Here is a 23,149-nt window from a genome sequence, read left to right as displayed (position 1 = left end):
TTGTTCAATTCTCAGTGCTTGCAGCACATCTAAGGATCTCTGCATGGGGTCACTGGCCCCTCCAGGCCCCTCATACTGGAACTTGGCTGTCGCTTCATTCTTGTATTCTATACTGAAGTTATGTCCCTAGTCTCTCTGCAAGGATACAAGTCAGAGTAGAGCTCTCAATCCTCTTCCTCCCCCCAGAACATCTGGTCCACTCACAGGGGAAGGCGAGGCGGGAGGGAAGCGGGGCGGGGAGGGGGGTTTGCCTTAATTTTTGAGAAGTCCTCCCCTGGGATCCCATTCAAGTATTCCTCTATGGTTTAATACCAACCCTTCCCTAGCAGGGAAGAGACTAGAGTTCCCTCCAGATTCATATGCTACAGTCGAGGTCGCTACCGCACAATTCACACATCTGGACCTTCCCTGGTCACAGCACCCCAGCAGCAAACGTCCTCCAAACTAGCTTTGGAGACCAAACACCCAGAAAAGAGGAAGAAGAGGAGGAAGGCAGGACCCTCGAATTGAGGGCTGGGACCTGTGACTGGTGTGCGCGCCTGCGCACCCGGCGGGGCAGGGGAGAATTGCGCAACTCGAGGCGGACTGCCTCCTGGGTTGTACTGACCCTAGGTGCCAGGATGCACTGGGCATAAAAGTGGACAGTGCGGAGAGAGTGGCGAGGAGAAGAAATTACTAACTCTGAGGCCTACGCTGTTTCCGCGTGAGACAGTCAGCAACTCTCTCTCTGATCTGCCAGCTCGAGACGGTGTTCGGGTCCAGATAGGCAGGTATCACCCCGTGAGTAGTTATCCATACTTTGCTGCTTTTAGGTGCTTTCAGCTGAATAAATGCTTGATGTAGTCACCTTGTTCTGGCTGATTATTGCCGAATCCCAAGCCCATCTGGAATATAATTGGCGACGAGGATGGGATTCGGCAATTAAACAGTAGAACTCACTAGTGGAGTGCATAGCTAGGTGAGGTCGTGCCACTGGATAGAAATTGTGTTCGTGCTGTTTGCATCTGTGGTCTTTATTAGTTTTGAGATAGTGGAACTCACCAGTAGGGGGCATAGCTGGGTGAGGTAGAGCCACTTGACAGAAATTGTGTTTGTGCTATTTGTGTTTGTGGTCTTTATTGTGTGAGTGACATGCGGTGGGTTTTTTTTGGAAGAGCTGCAGGCAGCACTGGCGACTGTAGGGAGGTTGCGCCTCTGAGGGAATGCCCTGAATGGGGGCCGGAACCGTGGAATGCTCTATGGGACTGATGGGAGACCTGCACCTGGGTGTTTCCAGAACCATGGACACAGAAGGACCCCATGGCAGTGTTTGTTACAGTATTGGGGTCAGTTTGGGGAGACTGACCGTACTAACAACTCGGTCCGACTGGAACATGCCGGTCAGATGAGAGGTGCTCTGCTGTGTGCATATAAGATTCTAGTGGGGCAGCTAAAGGAGGAACAGGAGAGGAATCAGCTCCTCCAAGAGCAGTTACAGGCAGTTCGAGCCACCCAGGTGGTGCAGAGGCAGGCTCTGCTGGAGGTCAATGATCAGAGGGAGCTCCTGGAGGAGAAATGTGCTAAATTGGTGACACATTACGTGATACGAGTGGTAAAAAACAGGAGAGGGAGAAAACCAGGGCAGAAGTGGAGCCGAGTGCAGACTATCACCGACCCTGACGGGGACCCGGAAACTTGGGATGGGGATATTTGGGAATCAGACGAGGAAGGCCCCACACCAGAGGAGAAGAGCCCATCGCAGGACAAACCTAAAAGGCGAGCTGCCCCAGTAATACGAAGGAAAGCTGTGCTGACAGGGCAGGGACAGGTGGTGCGACAGGATGAACTAACCAATTTTACCCCCGAAGATTTTAAGAATCTGCTAGCGAAATATAAACAACAACCGGGGGAAAAACCACAGTCCTGGTTGGTGAGATTAATGGAAGAATGGGCTGATTCGGTGATAATTGACAATGTCGATGCCTCGAGGTTTTTGGGATTAACTAATGACATTTATGTACAGTCCGCCCTGTGAAGAGTGGACGGAAGCGGCAAGAGTCTTATTGCTGTGGTAGCCAAGGGTCTCGCTTACCGCCACACTAATGACGGCGATTGGCCCCCATCCAGCTCCTCCTGGGTAACAATAAGACAAGCATGCCAGATGCTTAAGGCAGAGGCCATGAAGATTGCTGTAGAATTGGGAAGTCCGGAGCTCTATCTGCAACAGCCATTGTTACCCGGGATGCGAAATAAGTTGTAGGAGGGCTGCCCAGGAGCGTGGCGCCCCTATCTAATTCCAGTTCTGATGTCAGAACAAGGAAACCCTATTGAGAACGTAATTGAAAAGTTGCAACAGATAGGGGACCTTCCAGGATTGGCGTTAGAGGTGGATGGAGAAGGCGGCAGTGAGATAAGGGGGCTGAGTGGGAACGCGGGGTCGGAATGCGGGGAGCGAGCTCGGCTCTTCCGTCTGCTTTTACAGAAGGGCGTTAATAGACAGGAAATTGATAGGAAACCAACAGAAGTATTACGCCAAGTAGCACACCGGTATAATGTCCGTGCAGTCCAGACTGCGAAGCAACGCTCAGGAATAATGTCTGAGGTTGATAGATCACGGGTGCTGTACCCGTGGGAGGATTTAGAGCAGACAGTGTTAAGATTCAGACCGAAGGAGAAGCTGGAGACAGTTTCTCCCCCTCAGGAGGGGCTTGGACGCCCGAAACAAGAATAGGGGCGTGGCCAAGCTCCAGTGTCCGAAGGGTTCCAATGTAACATCGCTCGCCGAGACAATCGACCGTTCATTACACGTGCCATTTGTTGTTCGGAACAAGATAGACAAACGGTTTGTGCCTTGGTGGACACAGGAGCGGAGGTCACAGTAGTGCACGGGAACCCAAAAAAGGGCAAGGGGGAAGTAATCCCTGTTTGGGGTTTGAGTGACCAGCCTGTCAAGGGAAAACTTGTGACTGACTGCCATCAAGCCATACACCGGATTCTTGAAGCTGCTGGGGTGCTGCGACCAGGGAAGGTCCAGGTGATCCAATCAATCAGGGTGCTCAACAACAGAGGGTTGACCAAAGAGTGGGCACCCCTTACCCTGATGAGAGGGATACCCCGTGTGAATCGTGCGGTAGCCACCTCGACTGTAGCATATGAATCTGGAGTGAACTCTAGTCTCTTCCCTGCTAGGGAAGGGTTGGTATTAAACCATAGAGGAATACTTGAATGGGATCCCGAGGGAGGATTTCTCTAAAATTAAGGCAAATCCACTCCCCCCCCTCCCCGCCCCCATCCCTGCCTTCCCCTGCGAGTGGACCAGATGTTCTGGGGGAGGAGGAGGATTGAGAGCTCTACTCTGACTTGTATCCTTGCAGAGAGACTAGGGACATAACTTCAGTATAGAATACAAGAATGAAGCGACAGCCAAGTTCCAGTATGAGGGGCACAGAAGGGCCAGCGACTCCATATAGAGATCACTAGGTGTGCTGCAAGCATTGGGAATTGAACAAAATAATGTGTCCCTTGTTCTTAGTTGCACCGAGGCCCAGATGTGGGTGCAGAGTGTCGTTGCAGGTATATTGAGAGAAAGAGACAATGGAGTCGTCCCCACCGAGACCTGAAAAAATCATGTGGGACGTAACCACAGAGAAAGAGCGACAGCTCCAAGCATTATGGAGACCTTCACCCATGACCAGGGCCTCCACGCAGTCATCACCTATGTACTGACCCTGGCGGATGTCACCATTGAGAAGGTCTATCTGTGCTCTACCCACCCCAAACCCCTGAAGATGATGCCCTTAAGGCAAGCAATGTTTCCTTTTGATACCAAAGAGGGCGTATGCCATATTGGGGTCAATCCACAGACTAATAGTAAAACCACATTAGCTTATGTAGGGAAAGGATGCGTGTGTTCTAGAACAACTTGTAAATACATGCTAAGAAATGAAAGTTTTAATCAGACTGTGTTTAATGACTCTAATACGTGTGCTCACGATGTAGTTTTTGCCAGAGGCTGTGATTTTCTGTTTGTTACCCATGTTTAATGAGAAACTGTTTGTGCATTGCCAGAATAGTGGCTTGCTACTGCATGAGGCAAGTGAGACACTATCTTGATGTCCATCTGAAAGTGTGAAGCTTTTTGTTCAGAACTTCTGTTATTCAATGCACGTAAGATATTCAAGATGTAAGAATCCTATTTTTGAATTAATGTGTTAGGACTGATAGTTATAACTCAGGTAGGATTGGGTTACCATTTTTATATATATAAATATATATATATAATATATATATAATATATATATAATATATTATATATATATATATATTTGTATATATATATACAAGTGGCCACGTAGCATCTGTATTGAAAAATTAATGCAAACATTAAAAAACATGACTTATAATCCTTTAAATATCAGGAAATTGGCTTAAAATCAAGTAGTAGTTTAAAATATATGTTAGACTCTAGTTTTACTTAATGTTTCTGACATTAGAATTTACCCATTTCTCATTCTCTTTGCTTCACAGCTCTCACTGTTAGGGAGCTACTTGTACCTTTCAACTGAGCTGAAATTAGTATTTAAACACTTATGGAAAAACTTCAGAGAGAGCAGAACTTCCTATGTTGTTCTGATGAGTGATGTACTACTGTGATCTAAGCAACACACTGAATCGCCAAGCCTGCTGTCTTGGTTTCTGTATAAAATTGTGAGAGTACTCAGCTGGTTTGTGAGAAAGTGCGAGATAGTCAAGTTCGTCCATTTTGTTCAAATTCCAGTAGTTTCTCAATTATTTAAGTATTGTATAGCAATTAAAATAGTTTTAATTAGGGACAGTGACTTTCACCTTGTGATCATTCATCATTCGAAGGGAGAACGTAAAGAGAATGGGGCCAAACTCCTCTCAGTGGTGGCCAGTGACAGGGCGAGGGGTAATGGGTGCAAGTTGAAACATAGGAAGTTCCACCTCTATATGAGGAAGAACTTTTTTCCTGTGAGGGTGCCAGAGCACTGGAACAGGCTGCCCAGAGAGGCTGTGGAGTCTCTTTCTCTGGAGATCTTCCAAACCCGCCTGGATGCCATCCTGTGCTCTAGGTGTCCCTGCTTGAGCTGGGGGGTTGGACTAGATGATCTCTAGAGGTCCCTTCCAACCTCAACCATTCTGGGTTTCTGTCTGTATCACAATACATGACATTTGGGGCACGATTTTTGGATATAATTGTTGGGGATTCACAATAATTTCAAATTCACTGTATAAACAAACCGACATTTTCTAGATTGTCACTTTGCCTTTTAGCTACTCACTGCTTAGTGAGTTTTTGTTATTGATAAGGGTTTTTTATTATTATAACACTTCATTTTCAATGCTTTTATTTTTACAAGTTATGGGAATGACATCTTTAGGAATTTCCAATAGTCAAGAAAATAAATAAAACTTCCTCCTTTTACATCAGGTCAGACTATCCTGATCTGTTTCTGTGTTTGTGTATTTAGATCGGCAGCTGCAGTGAAAACTTTAATATTTGTCATCAGAAAATTCTGCACAAAGACAGTTCAGTGACCCGACAGAGTTTTTATATACTAAAAAAAGTTCTGAATCTTGATTTTTTTTATCTTAGTATACTATATTACTCAGCATAATAAAGATGTGATTCACAATTATAATCTCCAGTTTTGTGAAGATATCAGTTACTAGAGGACCTAATTAGGGTTAGTTACGCTGGTCTATGATGTAACTGAGGAAATCCTAGGGGAAAAAAAAGTTTAGTTTTGATTTTCCTCTATAGTTTCTAATAGGTTAACATTTTTTTTGCCAAGTGTTAAAAAGATGTAATATTTTAATAAAGAAACTGATAAATGGACTTTTTAAAAAGAAGACATTAAGAATTACAAAAAAAATATTCTATTTATTATATAATTTATTATATAGTTATATAATTTATTATATAATTCTTCTATATTATTTATATTTATTATTATTATTATTTCTTCTATTCATCAGTGCTTAGTTATCTTTGTAATACAACTGCATTCTGACATCTGTAGCCATGAAACAGAACTTTTGACTCACTTTCTAGCCTGGTATTTGGGTGAATGAATTCCCTGCTTGTTCTTTTGCTTGTTGTCATTTAAAGACTAACCCCACTTTTTTTCCTTCTCTTTCTTCTCTCCAGCAATGACAATGCAGTTCATAAGCCGTTGGTTCCCTGACTATCATGATCCAACTATAGGTGAGTAAGGATTATTCTGCCCTTCATCCCTTTCAATCTTTCTGCCTGTTTGAGATATTCTGGAGTTAGAAGTAAGATTTGTAAAATTAGATTAAACCTTGTTAGTCTGTTGGCAATGATTGTGTCATGGTCATATCAGAGTCATTGGCTCCTGAAATGCTTTGCAGAAGAACTCTCTTAATAACAGGTTTTTGGCTTTATAACTCATACTGACTGTTTAATTTTAGTCTCAGAAAGGAAAACAAAAACCTCACAAGAGGGAAAACAGTGTTTCAGCATAGTAAACTGTAACTCAAGAATTCTCAGAAATCATCAGTCTCAGATAAATCCAAGATCAGTTTTCTCAGCAAACCTCTAAGGTCATTGCCATACATTTTTGTTTGGGTCATTTACACTGATTTAATTGAAGTATTAAAAGGTATAAGATAAAGCCAACAAAATGGTAATTTCGAATAAAAATCTAATTATGTGTCTATTAAATTTTTAAAAAGAGGAAATAAAAAAGAAAGATTATGACTCTTTTACAGAGCTTAGCATGGTTTGCCAGTGACCTGAAATATGTACTGCCATATTTGATATATCTAGATGAAGGAGGTGGACAAGAGAGTCTTGAAGAATTTAACAATTCACCATTCACTCAAGAAAGATGACGAGTTAGTCTTTGCATAGAGCATATCACTTATATTCAAAGTGTATTTCACCTCCCCAGTCTGAGGGCGAGAAAGATTATCTAGTATAGTTAGCTTTCATATTGTGGATATTAAGACTAGTACAACCAACCTCTACAAAATTACTGCATGGCTAAGTAGATCAGCCAACGGTAGTATTTCTTTTAATTTTTCATGTCTATAGTACATTCCCTGGATATTAGCTTCTGATGAATGGTGATTTTTAATGAAGGAAACAATTATTTATGAAATATTTACACATGTAGAAATTTTATAATTGTTGCAAAAATCTCAGAATAAAATTGAATTTATCTGTGGGAAACTGAGAAGCCATGAGAAACTGTGGGAAGCTGTGGGAACGGTGAAAGTTAGGAGTGAGAAACTGTGAAAGTTAGGAATAACAGATTAGCAGATAGAGAAACCTAAAACACAGGCTGGGCGCACCGATCTCTGGTTGGTTACCTGTTGTCCGTTAGCAGGATTGGACCCAGATAGCAATAGAGTCAAGGAATTGGCTGGAGGCAGGGAGAGGGAGCGCATGGACAGCGTGTGGACAGTGTATGCTCACATACTCTGAGAATATATACGTTTGGTCTGATGCTCAATGAAATGGCTTCTGGCTTCTGGCCCTAAATCTTAAGTCCCTGCTCCTTTGATGATTTCCCACAAATGGCGCCCGAACAGGGACCGAGATAGGCAAACGGGGAAGATCATGAGGTGGAGAAAACCAGACAGGACGGACGAAGGACAACATCTACGCAGCCACAAATGATAAATGGTAACGAAGCTCTGAACCACGGAGGAGTGCGAGCCTCGGAAGCTCCGGCACTCGGGAGTGTGAGCCCTGGAAGCTCCTGCACTGGGAATTGCAGGCCTCGGAAGCTCTGGCACAGAGGAGTGAGAGCCTTGGAAGCTCCGGCACTCAGGAGTGCGAGCCTCGGAAGCTCTGGCACTGGGAAGTGGGAGCCTAGCTGTCGAGGACGATGGGGGGATCCATGACAAAGGAGCAGGAAAAGTTGCTGCAGGCTGTGCAGCATGTTTTAGATAGGTCCGGGAGAGGTCAGGATATCCAAACCGGGAATTTGATTTGTCTTTTAAAATGGAGATTACATAATTGTGACGCTTTAAGTGAGACAACAATATGCGGTCCTGGGGCTTAGGACAAGTTCGGTGCTGTTTTGTGGGACTGGGCTACCCGAGGGGACTTCACAGCATCATCACTGTTGCCCTCGTGGCGTATTGTATGTGAGGCATTGCGAGAATATGCGGTTACATCAAAAACAGGGATAGAAGCGAGCGAGGCCCCCACCCCCTCCAAGCGATTCAAAACCTTCACCCTTGCTATCTTTGCTATCTTTGCCACCTGTGCGGAGGACTGCTATCCACCAATGTATACTTATCCGCCCCCCCCAGCCTCGGGTCTTCACACACAGCCTCCCCTCCCCCCGGAGGGGGATTGCAGTGTAGGATCCTGTGCAAAAAGGGGCCATATAAGAAGTTAATAGGGTTGAGGTGACTAGGTACCTAATTTCACTATTTGCTTCTGTGAACATAGCTTGCTACTTATGCTGAGTCACCGTGCTCTTGCTTTTCGCTATCTGCTTCTGTGAACATAGCTTGCTACTTATGCTGAGCCACCCCGCTCTTGCTGCAACCATGAGATAAGATGTCAGCCGTGAAGAACTGGTAACTGCGAATAATGTATGAAGGAGTTGCAGCTGTCTATAAAAACACAAACTTTTTCCCAAGACGGCGCGGATCTCAGGCAAAGTGTAAGAGGTCCGCCGCCAGCCAGCTAATAAAAGCTTGCTTTTCAACCCACCAGGTTGAGCGTGTGGGTGATTATTGAGATTATGGACTAACATTTTGGGGGCTTGTCCAGGAGCTCAGTAATCGCCAGGCCCTCCCTGGTTGGGAAGGGCCGCCTGACTTCTCCGGGGGAACGCTTCCAGGGGGAGCGCTACCCGATGATGTTTCAGGTCCCTGGATTCCGCCTTCCCTTGGTGACCGGGCGGCACCTCGCAAGCTTAAGGGAACTCCGAGGTCCAGGGGGAGTGCTACCTGATGACGTTCCAGGTCCCTGGATCTCGAAAAACCTCGAGGTAAGGTATCGTATGATTCAGGAGGTTAAGGGGCTCCCCCATTTCTGGTGTGGTGGACTGTGGGAGGTCTGACGAGACAATAACTCCCCGCCACTGGCACGCGTGGGATGCCACTGGGTTGCCTTGGGTAAAGGTTGAAATTGGTTGGAACATTCCGCAAGTAGTATCATGATCATTGTTATTTGTGTCAGTTGTCGTACTAAGTGTTATTTGTGTCATTTGTGTTGTGTTCTAAATCACTTTGATCCAGACGGAATGGGACAATCGAGTTCTGTTCCCGAAGGACCCCTTGATTGTTTTTTGTCAAATTTTCAAAATTTTAGGAGATGGACCCTCCTAAATTATGGGTTTAATATTAAGGCAGATAAATTGAAAATCTTTTGTAAAAGTGAATGGCCAACTTTTGGAGTGGGTTGGCCTCCCGAGGGGTCTTTCGACCCCGATGTAGTCCGAAGAGTACTTTTTATCCTTATGGGGGATCCTGGCCACCCCGATCAGATTCCTTATATCATTCCGTGGAATGATATCCTAAAAGAACCCCCCATTTGGCTACAAATGTGTATGGTAAAATGTGGAAACGGGCACAAAGTACTAGCAATGAGAATGGGGCGGGAAGAAAAGCCCCCCATTCCATCTGCGCCATCTGTGCCAAAATTCCCTGTCCTCCAGGAGCTACCCGAAGATCCGATTTTACCACCCTATAACCCCCAAGAAGCACAAAGCCCCCCTGTGGTGCCGGATCAACACGGTGATCCTCTCCAGGACGACCCTTTATCCCCACCCACACCAGAAGGGGTCAAACTTATGGCCAGGTGGGAACTAGTGAAGCCATCCCTCCTGACTCCACCAGCTCCCTGGTATCAGTTTTACAGCAAAGGCAGGTCCCTGGAGGAAGTGGGAGCACGCCCTTCTCTACCACGGACCTGTATAACTGGAAGCAACAAAACCCTCCCTTCTCACAAGATCGTGGGAGCATGATATCCCTTCTTAAATTTGTAATGTATAGTTATCAACCCACATGGGATGATTGTCAGCACCTCCTCCATGCTCTATTTACATTGGAAGAGAGGGAGAGAATATTAAGAAGAGCTACAGAATTGATACCAGGTATAGAAGACCTGACCGAACATGGTCGTAGAAAAGTTCAAGATGAATGTGTGCCCCTCCAACGGCCGGAGTGGGCTTACCATACAGTGGATGCGTGAAGGTCCACTGAGTAGTATTGGCAGTTTCTGATATAAGGGCTTCAAAAAAAAAAAAAAAAAAAAAACCTACCAGGCAGAAAACCTACGAATTTGTCAAAAGTAGCAGAAATTAAACAGGGATCCTCTGAATCCCCAACTGCATTCTTGGAACGCCTGCTAGAGGCATATCGAATTTATACCCCTATTGATCCAGAGGACCCTGCAAACCAAAGAGCTATAAATCTGGCCTTTGTGTCTCAATCAACCCCAGAAATAAGAAAAAAGATACAAAAACAAGATGGGTTTGCAGGAAAAACTAGAACCGAGCTAGTAGAAATTTCTCAGAAAGTATTTGATAGCTGGGATACACCTGAGGATGCCTTAAAAAAAAAAAAAAAAAAAACACCAAGGCAACGATAGCAACAGTGGCAGCTTTACAAGCCGCTCCACCCCATCGTCCTATAGATAGGAAGCTTCCCCAAGGAAGGGAAAGGAAGGATAATATGGGGAACCACCCAGACGATCCATTCTTGACCGAGATCAGTGCAAGATTTGTAAAAAGAAAGGACATTGGAAAAATGATTGTCCTTACCGAAATGTGCCACTAAACTCGCGAGAAATTCTATTTATGAAAAAAAAGTAAACAACTGCCGGGGCCAGGGCTCTGACAGCCTGAAGAGCCCAGGGTAACTTTGAAGGTTTGGGGGCAACCTGTGTCGTTCCTTATTGGCACCGGAGCGTCACACTCAGTAACTTAAAGAACCATTAGGCCCCCTGTCCCAAGAAACAACTAGGGTACAGGGTGCCACCAGACGGATGGCAGCAGTTGCGTAAAAGATGGAGTCCGGTATGCAGGGGCCACAGTGGTAACACAAGAAGGCTGAGTAATATGGGCCTAATCATTGCCGCGTGGTAGTTCGGCACAAAGAGCTGAACTCATTGCTCTGACACGAGCGCTACGATGGGCAAGAGGAAAGGCGATAAACATCTATACTGATAGCCGGTACGCCTTTGCCACTGCCCATGTGCATGGGCAGATATACAAAGAAAGGGGACTATTAACATCAGAAGGAAAATGCATAGAAAAATAAAGAAGAGATCTCAGCCCTACTGGAAGCTGTGTGGGCCCCCCGAGCAGTAGCCATTATCCATTGGCCAGCACACCAAAAGGGAAATAGCCCCCAGATACAGGGCAATGCTCTAGCCTTTAGAGAAGCAAAACAGGTGGCTCAACAGGCAGTGGGGCCACTACAAATATTAACATTAATGCCTCAGACCCAGTGGCTGAAATACCGCCCCCAAATATACTGAAGCCGAGAAAGATTCATATAAAGGACCATCAAGGGGAAGAGGGAGATGCAGGATGGTGGTAGCTGCCAGGAGGAATGCTGTGTTTATCTGAACAGATGGCAGAAACCTGGCTACGAGACTTGCACTCCAGCATGCACCTCTCCCCTAAAAAGGCACTTGAGTTGGTATGACCTCACCTCTGGACGCCAGGTCTACGTCAGAAGTTGGAGAGGATCTCTGCCTGGTGTGCTACATGTGCTCAAGTGAACCCAAAAATATCCTCACCAAACCAGGGGACTAAAGAAGTGGGGGACGCACCGGGGGTTCCCTGGGAACTAGACTTTACTGAGATAAAACCCGGAAAGTTAGGATATACGTATCTACTGGTATTTGTGGACACATACTCGGGATGGGTGGAGGCTTACCCAACAAAAGCAGAAACCGCCGCTATAACTGCGAAAAAGCTCATGCAAGAAATAATTCCTCGGTTTGGTTTACTACACAGTTAGTAGCAAAAGCCTTGGAAATCACCTGGAAAATGAGGTGTATCTACCACCCCCAGAGCTCAGGAAAGGTAGAAAGAATGAACTGCACCTTAAAGGAAATACTTACTAAATGGAATATTGAAACAGGGGCTAACTGGGTCGATTTACTCCCAATGGTGCTTTTGCGAGCACGGTGCACCCCATATAAGATAGGACTATCCCCCTATGAAATACTCTGTGGGAGACCCCCGCCTTTGTTCCCCAAAAACCATGAGCATTACTAACAGCTCTCCAGTGTTCCTCCAGTCATTACAAAAGGTACGAGAGCAAATACACCGAGGCTTGCGAGATCACTACGAGAGCCAGAAGCCTATACAAGAGCCAGCTCACCCAAACCAACCGGAGGACTTGGTGTACATCAAAAGGTTCCGAACAGCATCATTGGAACCTCGGTGGACAGGGCCACACCAAGTGATACTTCACACTCCAACAGCGGTAAAGGTCGCCGGAAAAACTGCGTGGATTCATCACTCCCATGTGAAACCAACTCCTCCTCAACCGAATCCAGATTCAGATAAGTGGACTATTTCCAAGGACCCTAGTAACCCACTAAGGGTCACAATATGGAGAAAATCAGTAGACAGATATGTGGAGCCTGGTAAATTTTAACAGTGTGTATGCAAACTTTGGGGTTAAGGTATGAGCACAGTCCTTATTGCCCCATTAACTGGAAATGGAAAATTAGGGATACTGTAAATGGGAAGCACAATCCAGTCAATAAGCACTAGTGATGCCCCTGAAATAACAATTGATTTATGCAAAATAGCGATACCCATACGACGAGCCTTGGCAACAGGAGGAACAGCATACCAAACAGGGGGTCACAGGCAGCAGCGGCTCAGGGATGTGGTCCCCATTGTGGGGGAGGAATTACTACAGGAGGTACAATACTACATATGCCCTGCTATAGGAAATCCTGGGTGTCAAGGGGATGGCCAGTTTCACTGTGCCCAATGGGGTTGTGAAACAGAATCCTCCTGGGGGCATCATGACCCCTTCATAAGAATAGAGCGGGGTCCGAAGGGTAAATGCAGTATACCCGAAACCTGCAAACCGATCCTTTTTAAACCCCAGTATTGGGGCCGATATGGAATAACCTGGAATACGGGCAGGACATGGGGACTACGGCTGTATGTCTGCGGGCCTGACCCAGGGGTCTCCATAACAATACAGAAGCATTCCCCTACTTTTGAGAAAGATTGCTGGCTATGCCTACATCTGAGACCTCCTTACTATATAGGCGTAGCTACTGAAGGAGCACCTACTCCCAGGAAGCACTGACAAGTGTACATGGGATCACCCCAGATTGACCCTTGGGGATGTGCAGGGAGCAGGACTATGCTTGATTGCTGCAAGGCGAGAGATAACCTCCTTGTACCAGAAAAATTGTAACTGAACATTAAGAGTTAATGTTACGAGAACCAGGTATTATGAGGCCCTGAAAAAGGGCATGGTGGGCCTATATGAGCAGGCTGACTGACTGTGTAAATACCCAGCAACTTGAATCCTTGGGCGCAGGGCCTGATTTCTGTGTATTAGTATATATTCTACCCTAAGTGTATTTGTATGACGGGGATAACGGAAGGGCCCACCTGAGCTACATTGAACATCATAACGGGAGAGAGAAAAGAGCTGCCCCTATCTTAATTCCATTACTGGTTGGGGCAGGAATAGCTGGCTCCACCGCAGCCGGGCCTTCTGCGTTAATCACTCAAAAAGAGGGATTGCAGGACTTAAGCTCACGTGTAGCCCAAGATATGGGATATATGGAAGAGACAGTGGAAAGATTGGAAAATCAAGTGGACTCTTTAGCTGAAATAGTCCTCCAAAATAGAAGGGGACTAGATCTTCTCTTTATGAAGCAAGGAGGCCTATGTGTAGCTCTTGGAGAAACGTGCTGCTTTTATGCAAACCAGTCAGGAGTCATTAGGGAAACATTAGCCATGGAGCGCAGAAATCTAAAAGAAAAATATTACCATGGGACACAGGAACAGAATCTGTTCCAGTCGTGGTATAACGGCCTCTTTGAAGGCACAGAGTGCTCCCTCAGCAAGTTTGCTGATGATATGAAACTGGGAGGAGTAGCCGATACCCCAGAGGGCTGCGCTGCTATCCAGAGGGACCTGGACAGACTGGACAACTGGGCGGTGAAAAACCTCATGCAATTCAACAAGGCCAAGTGCAAGGTCCTGCACCTGGGAAGGAATAACCCCAGACACCAGTACAGGCTGGGGACTGACCTTCTGGAGAGCAGCTCTGCGGAGAAAGACCTGGGTGTCATGGTGGTCGACAAGTTGACCATGAGGCAGCAGTGTGCTCTTGTGGCCAAGAAGGCCAAGGGGATCCTGGGGTGCATTAAGAAGAGCGTCTCCAACAGGTCGAGGGAGGTGATCCTGCCCCTCTACTCAGCCCTGGTGAGGCCGCATCTGGAGTATTGTGTCCAGTTCTGGGCCCCCCACTACAAGAGGGATGTGGAGCTGCTGGAGAGAGTCCAGCGCAGGGCCACAAGGATGATCAGGGGCCTGCAACATCTGCCCTATGAGGAGAGGCTGAGGGAGCTGGGCCTGTTCAGCCTGGAGAAGAGAAGGCTGAGAGGGGATCTAATCAGTGTCTATAAATACCTCAAGGGAGGGAGTGCAGAGGATGGTGCTGATCTCTTTTCCCTGGTGGCCACCGACAGAACTAGAGGTAATGGCCACAAACTGAAGCACCAAAAGTTCCACATGAACTTAAGGAAAAATTTCTTAACAGTGAGGGTGACAGAGCACTGGAACAGGCTGCCCAGAGAGGTTGTGGAGTCTCCTTCTCTGGAGATCTTCAAAACCCGCTTGGATGCGGTCCTGTGCCACGTGCTCTAGGTGACCCTGCATGTGCAGGGGGGTTGGACTAGATGACCTCTAGAGGTCCCTGCCAACCTTAAGCATTCTATGATTCTATGAACTGCTTCCCATGGCTCACCACCCTAATGTCCGCAATAGCTGGTCCCATAATCTTATTTTTATGATCATTATCCCTTGCATCTTAAAATTCATCCACACTCATATCGCTAGTACAATTTCAGAGGCAAAAATAATGGTCACGAGGTGTTCCGGATGGGCTCGGGATTCGGCAATAATCACGCCAGAATGAGGTGCCTACATCAAGCATTTATTCAGCTGAAAGCACCTAAAAGCAGCAAAGTATGGATAATTACTCATGAGGTGATACCTGCCGATCTGGACCCGAACATCCTCTCGAGCTGGCGGACGAGAGAGAGTTACTGACCGGCTCCCATGGAGACAGCGTAGGCCTCAAAGTTAGGAGTTTCTTCTCTCCCCGCTCTCTCCGCACTGTCCACTTTTATGCCCGGTGCATCCTGGCACGTAGGGTCAGCACGACCCAGGAGGCAGCCTGGGGGGGGACAAACTCCCCCTCTAGTTGCGCAACTCTCCCCCTCCTTGGGTGTGCAGGCGTGTGCACCAGTCCGGGGTCTCAGCCCTCAATTAGAGGGTCCTGCCTTCCTCCTCTTCTTCCTCATTTCCGGGTGTTTGACCTCCAAAGCTAGTTTGGAGGACGTCTGCGGTTAAGTTGGCTACAAGCCCAGCCGAGCAGCCGGCTTCAACAGGTTTCCAGGGGGTGCTGCCTGTGAAGTGGGCTGAGCAGCTGCATCCGTGCTTCTTATCGCCCAGCCTAGGCAGGCAAACATCTTCTTTCCCAAGGTCTGGCCTCTTCTTCTCACAGGAGATTGTTATGACTCTACAGATCACAGAAATTTCCATCTCCAATACATGCCACCCCGTGATCTGTAGAGATCATAAACAATCATAAAGGTTCTCACCTCCTATACATACCACCCCGTGATCTGTAGAGGTCAATCTGTCATAGCCACCACCCGAACAGATAATGTTTTCAAAGCAGTACAACCATGCCTCTCGTCAGCATCACTATGCAAGGAATACAGCATATGATAATATTGGAAATAGAAATAACAGCTCGAATAACAGTTTCTATAGCTATGGCCAACCCCACGTCCATTGTCCGAATGGAGTCCAATCACCATCCATTCTCAATTGATGAGTCAGGTCCTGTAACGTCCGGACCTAGGCGTGCATAGATGTGGTATGATCGCTTAGAGTCATGCAGCACATGCCCCTGCCTTCTCACATCTGTGGCCATGCATAAGCAGAAGCATACCCATTGCAGCAAGGTTGCATACCGAGCCGAGTCTACATCTATTAACAATGATGGCAAAGCTGTCATTGTAGCACTGCAGGATTTTGCTAGCCAGCATTCCGGTCTGTGTAGCATGGTCAGTGCTTGTGCGGCAGTCATCCCTGGAGCAATGACGTGAGTTTTTTTGATTTGAGTTTTTTTTTTTTTTTGGAAACCTGGTACCTAAAATAGTAAGCCGCCCTACTGTGCAGAGTGGCATAAGCAGTCCAGTGGGCCTACGTGCAGCAGAGTTAGCATAAGCAATTTTTCAGGCAATTTCTGTGGTTCTGTGCAGAAGTTAATTACACTAGCTGTCACTCATGCCAGCAGCAGGCCGCTTGGCCTACATTCGCCTCCTAGATGTCCCTCAGAGAGAGAGGTGGCCATCACTCACATCAAGGTCTGGCATGGCATGTGCCCCCACCGCTCAACGCCTAATGGGTTGCAGCCAACAGCGGAGCTCGAGGTTCTTCTTGGTGGCAAACACAGAGGTCAACTCAGTCTTGCCCTTGACTATGGTAGGAGGCACTTAGACTTCAGCTGGTCATCAAGATAGTGTCTCACTTGCCTCATGCAGTAACAAGGCACTATTATGGCAGCGCACATACAGATTGTCATTAAACATGGGTAACATACACAAAATCACAGCCTCTAATAATAACTACATTGTGAGCACACATATTAGAGTCATTGAACAGAGTCTGATTACAACTTTCATTACTTAGCACACGTATTTACAATTTGTTCTAGAACACACGCATCCTTTTCCTACATAAGCTAATACGGTTTGAATATTACTCTGCAGATTCATTCCATAATGGCATCAGCCCTCTTCAGTATCAAAAGGAAACATTGCTCGCTTTAAGGGCATCATCTTCGAGGATGGGTGGGTGGGGGTGGGGCGGGTAGAGCACAGATAGACCTTCTCAATGGTGACATCTGCCAGGGCCAGTACGTAGGTGATGACTGCACGGAGGACCTGCTGATGGGTGAAGTCTGCAGGTCTCTCCATCACGCTTGAAGCTGTCGCTCTTTCTCTGTGGCCGCGTCCCACATGATGTCTTCAGATCTCGGTGAGCAGGACTCTGTTGTCTCCGTCTCTCAATATACCTGCAACGACACTCTGCACCCATGTCTGGGTCTGGGTGCAACTAAGAACAAAGGAAACATATTTTGTTCAATTCCCAGTGCTTGCAGCACACCTAATGATCTCTACATGGGGTCGCTGGCCCCTTCTGTGCCCCGTATACTGGAGCTTGGCTGTCGCTTCATTCTTGTATTCTATACTGAAGTTATGTCCCTAATCTCTCTGCAAGGATACAAGTCAGAGTAGAGCTCTCAATCCTCCTCCTCCCCCCAGAACATCTGGTCCACTCGCAGGGGAAGGCGAGGCGGGGCGGGGAGGGGGGGGTTGCTTTAATTTTCGAGAAGTCCTCCCCCGGGATCCCATTCAAGTATTCCTCTATGGTTTAATACCAACCCTTCCCTAGCAGGGAAGAGACTAGAGTTCGCTCCAGATTCATATGCTACAGTCAAGGTGGCTATCGCACGATTCACACGGGGTATCCCTCTCATCAGGGTAAGGGGTGTCCACTCTTTGGTCAACCCTCTGTTGTTGAGCACCCTGATTGATTGGATCACCTGGACCTTCCCTGGTCGCAGCACCCCAGCAGCTTCAAGAGTCTGGTGTATGGCTTGATGGCAGTCAGTCACAAGTTTTCCCTTGACAGGCTGGTCACTCAAACCCCAAACAGGGATTACTTCCCCCTTGCCCTTTTTTGGGTTCCCGTGCACTACTGTCCTCCACTCCCGTGTCCACCAAGGCACAAACCGTTTGTCTATCTTGTTCCGAACAACAAATGGCACGTGTAACGAACGGTCGATTGTCTCGGCGAGCGATGTTACATTGGAACCCTTCGGACACTGGAGCTTGGCCACGCCCCTATTCTTGTTTCGGGCGTCCAAGCCCCTCCTGAGGGGGAGAAACTGTCTCCAGCTTCTCCTTCGGTCTGAATCTTAACACTGTCTGCTCTAAATCCTCCCACGGGTACAGCACCCGTGATCTATCAACCTCAGACATTATTCCTGAGCGTTGCTTCGCAGTCTGGACTGCACGGACATTATACCGGTGTGCTACTTGGCGTAATATTTCTGTTGGTTTCCTATCAATTTCCTGTCTATTAACGCCCTTCTGTAAAAGCAGACGGAAGAGCCGAGCTCGCTCCCCACATTCCGACCCCGCGTTCCCACTCAGCCCCCTTATCTCACTGCCGCCTTCTCCATCCACCTCTAACGCCAATCCTGGAAGGTCCCCTATCTGTTGCAACTTTTCAATTGCGTTCTCAATAGGGTTTCCTTGTTCTGACATCAGAACTGGAATTAGATAGGGGCGCCACGCTCCTGGGCAGCCCTCCTACAACTTATTTCGCATCCCGGGTAACAATGGCTATTGCAGATAGAGCTCCGGACTTCCCAATTCTACAGCAATCTTCATGGCCTCTGCCTTAAGCATCTGGCATGCTTGTCTTATTGTTACCCAGGAGGAGCTGGATGGGGGCCAATCGCCGTCATTAGTGTGGCGGTAAGCGAGACCCTTGGCTACCACAGCAATAAGACTCTTGCCGCTTCCGTCCACTCTTCACAGGGCGGACTGTACATAAATGTCATTAGTTAATCCCAAAAACCTCGAGGCATCGACATTGTCAATTATCACTGAATCAGCCCATTCTTCCATTAATCTCACCAACCAGGACTGTGGTTTTTCCCCCGGTTGTTGTTTATATTTCGCTAGCAGATTCTTAAAATCTTCGGGGGTAAAATTGGTTAGTTCATCCTGTCGCACCACCTGTCCCTGCCCTGTCAGCACAGCTTTCCTTCGTATTACTGGGGCAGCTCGCCTTTTAGGTTTGTCCTGCGATGGGCTCTTCTCCTCTGGTGTGGGGCCTTCCTCGTCTGATTCCCAAATATCCCCATCCCAAGTTTCCGGGTCCCCGTCAGGGTCGGTGATAGTCTGCACTCGGCTCCACTTCTGCCCTGGTTTTCTCCCTCTCCTGTTTTTTTACCACTCGTATCACGTAATGTGTCACCAATTTAGCACATTTCTCCTCCAGGAGCTCCCTCTGATCATTGACCTCCAGCAGAGCCTGCCTCTGCACCACCTGGGTGGCTCAGACTGCTTGTAACTGCTCTTGGAGGAGCTGATTCCTCTCCTGTTCCTCCTTTAGCTGCCCCGCTAAAATCTTATATGCACACAGCAGAGCACCTCCCATCCGACCGGTATGTTCCAGTCGGACCGAGTTCTTAGTACGGTCAGTCTCCCCAAACTGACCCCAATAACTGTAACACCGCCATGGGGACCTTCTGTGTCCATGGTTCTGGAGATACCCGGGTGCAGGTCTCCCATCGGTTCCACAGAGTATTCCATGGTTCTGGCCCCCATTCAGGACACTCCCTCAGAGTCAAAGCCTCCCTGCAGTCGCCAGTACTGCCTGCAGCTCTCCCGAAAAAGGACCACGGCATGTCACTCACACAATAAAGACGACAAACACAAATAGCACAAACACGATTTCTGTCAAGTGGCACGACCTCACCTAGCTATGCACCCTACTAGTGGGTTCCACTATTTCGATAGCCAATAAAGATCACAGACACAAACAGCATGAACACAATTTCTATCCAGTGGCACGACCTCACCTAGCTGCGCACTCCACTAGTGAGATCCATTGTTTAATTGCCGAATCCCATCCTCGTCGCCAATTATGTTCTGGATGGGCTTGGGATTCGGCAATAATCACACCAGAATGAGGTGACTACATCAAGCATTTATTCAGCTGAAAGCACCTAAAAGCAGCAAAGTATGGATAACTACTCATGAGGTGATACCTGCCGATCTGGACCCGAACATCCTCTCGAGCTGACAGACCAGAGAGAGTTGCTGACTGGCTCCCGCGGAGACAGTGTAGGCCTTAAAGTTAGGAGTTTCTTCTCTCCCCGCTCTCTCCGCACTGTCCACTTTTATGCCCGGTGCATCCTGGCACATAAGGTCAGTACGACCCAGGAGGCAGCCCGGGGGGTGGACAAACTCCGCCTCTAGTTGCGCAACTCTCCCCCCCCTTGGGTGCGCAGGCGCGCACACCAGTCGGGGGTCTCAGCCCTCAATTCGAAGGTCCTGCCTTCCTCCTCCTCTTCCTCATTTCCGGGTGTTTGACCTCCAAAGCTAGTTTGGAGGACGTCTGCGGTTAAGTTGGCTACAAGCCCAGCCGAGAGGCCGGCTTTAATAGCTTTCCAGAGGGGGCTGCCTGTGAACTGGGCTGAGCAGCTGCATCCATGCTTCTTATCGCTCAGCCTAGGCAGGCAAACATCTTCTTTCCCAAGGTCTGGCCTCTTCTTCTCACAGGAGATTTTTATGACTCTACAGATCACAGAAATTTCCATCTCCAATACACGAGGACATACTATAACCCACTCCCAGGAGAAGAGTATTACCTCAGTGGTTTGAGGTAGGGGACAACAGCCAGTGGGGAAATGTAGGACCCTGTGCAAAGAGAGGCCATGTAAGAGGTTATTAAGGTTGACTAGGTACCTAATTTTGCTATTTGCTTCTATGAGCATAGCTTGCTACTTATGCTGAGCCAACATGCTCTTGCTGCAACCATGAGATAAGATATCAGCCGTGAAGAACTGGTAACTGCAAATAATGTATGAAGGAGTTGCAGCTGTCTATAAAAACACGAACTTTTTCCTAAGACGGCGCAGATCTCAGGCAAACTGTAAGAGGTCCGTCGCCGGCCGGCTAATAAAAGCTTGCTTTTCAACCCACCAGGTTGAGTGTGCGGGTGATTATTGAGATTATGGACTAGCAGCAGGAGGTTGTAGTGTCATCACCCGTTGAGCTGGGTGGGGATCGTTAAAGGGAAAGAATCGAGAAACCGTGGGCAATGATTAGGCGTGAGGCGTTGCAGGACGATGATTTTCATATAGGAGAGGCAGCAGGGCAGGAAATGGAGGATAACTCGGGCGATCCATTGCAGATGCTTGCTGGAGCTTATGCGTGTCTTGCCAGAACTCGGTCGGTGGGTTCCAGGGCTTGCTATGTGTGCAGGCAGATGGGTCACTTTAAGCGAGACTGTCCATGGCGCTGTAAACCGCCTGCGGCGCCGGGACTCTGCCCCCGCTGTGGAAAGGGAAGGCATTACGCACATCAATGCCGCTCTTTAACTCATCAAGATGGACGAATTTTGCCTAAGGCGGGAAACGGGAAGCACAGCGTCGGGGGGGGGAAACGGGAAGCACAGCATGGGGGGTGCTCGCGTGAGGACACAAATAATGCACGCCATGAACGTGGATCCCGAGATAGCAGCTCCCATGAATTGCAACTGGGAACCACCGCTGAGGCAGGGCACACAGTAAAGTGGACCACCGCTGATCCCCAAAAGGTTCCTTTGTGGGTCATACAGCGAAAGGAGGGACCAGTTCTAGTATAGGGATCAGAAGGGTCGGGCATTTGGGTTAATCCCCTCACCCGAAAAGCACGGAATATATGCTCAAGTCTCGGCACCATGTCCACCCCAAAAGGTGTGTGCTGGGGATCCGATAGCCCAGGTCTATTGGCTGACCCAGATACAAGCAGAACCATGACCCATGTGGTCCGCCCAGCTGACAGCTGGGGCAGCCAAGTGCACAATCACGGGTTTAATGGACAGCGGGGCCAATGCAACTATTATTGCTCAGAAAGATTGGCCGTCAACATGGCCGACCCAAGCCACGCCCCTGGAAGTCACGGGGTGGGGGGGTGGCAGGCGTGGCAGCTCTGTGCGTCAGCTCCCATTCGAGTTTGATTGAAGGTCCTGAGGGGCGGGTAGCAACTCCATGCCCCTATATCCTGCCTGTTCCTGTAACCCTCTGGGGCTGGGATGTTCTCAGCCAATGGGGAGCGACACTGCATTTTCCCTAGGGGCCACTGACACGCAGCTGACTCCTGCCCTCACGTGGCTCACGGACAAGCCAGTGTGGGTGGATCGGTGGCTCCTCCCTGCGGAGAAGCTGCACCAGCTGCACCACCTTCGTGAACTTGTTGCAGACCAACTACGTCAAGGCCACCTTTGGCCGTCCACCAGCCTGTGGGACACACCTGTGTTTGTCATCAAAATGAAAAGCAGGAAATGGCGATTATGTGCTCATGGCTCTCTGAAAAAAAAATGCTAGAAAAACAAAAAAGGGGGAGTGAAGGGTACACCTCCCAGGACCGTTTAAATAAGGCAATATATGTATTAAATTTTCTAAATCGGGAAGAACACAGGTTGATCCCGATTGAACATCATCATCAGGCAAGGAAAGGGCCACAAAGTGAGGGACAGGCAAAAGTAACGTATAAAGACTTACACACGCAAAAAATGGCAGGGCCCAGTACCTCTAATAACCTAGGGGCGAGGGTATGCTTGTATTCATGTTGCAGGGCAAAATCGTTGGGTACCAGCACGATGGATAAAGCCGGCATTATCAACACCAACGGCTGCGGGGAGAGGAGAAGATCCCAAGGAAGAGTTCCAACAATCATCGAAGGACTAATCCTCTATGGACTTGCTGCAACCAAAGCGATCACTGCAATGCCAGCACCACCACTTCAACCTCGAGAGAATGTGTGGGTAACCTTGGCGCACCTGGGCAACCGGACTCAAACGAATATTTGTAATGGGATGTATAGTGCTAACTGTAATCATAATCCCTTGTATGTATTTGCCATGTCTCATACAATTGATACGTGCCTTAGTGGAAAGAACGATAACAACTGTTCTAAAGAAGAATGCGAATTTAGTCACTACCGTTGAAGGAAAGAAGAAGAACTTGCTGAACTGTTGGGAGGTTTTACAGCATTGCCAAAGCCAACTCCTTGGCTATTGCGTTTTGGGTCCTTAACTATGCCTGGTGCTAGAAAACAAAAAGGGGGGAGATGTGGGAAACT

At 47.8% G+C, this 23,149-nt stretch overlaps 1 pseudogene; it reads left to right on the top strand.

The window, feature by feature from the left end:
* The window catches only part of LOC148594685 (GTP-binding protein Rit2-like), a 117,141-nt pseudogene that overhangs the window by 51,624 nt on the left and 42,368 nt on the right, over positions 1–23,149 (top strand).

This window comes from Tinamus guttatus, unplaced genomic scaffold (assembly GCF_059628265.1).
Source record: "Tinamus guttatus ecotype Peru unplaced genomic scaffold, ASM5962826v1 Tinamus_guttatus_pri_ptg000214l, whole genome shotgun sequence".
In the NCBI taxonomy this organism is placed as follows: domain Eukaryota; kingdom Metazoa; phylum Chordata; class Aves; order Tinamiformes; family Tinamidae; genus Tinamus; species Tinamus guttatus.
This window is presented reverse-complemented; position numbering and strand designations above follow the sequence as displayed.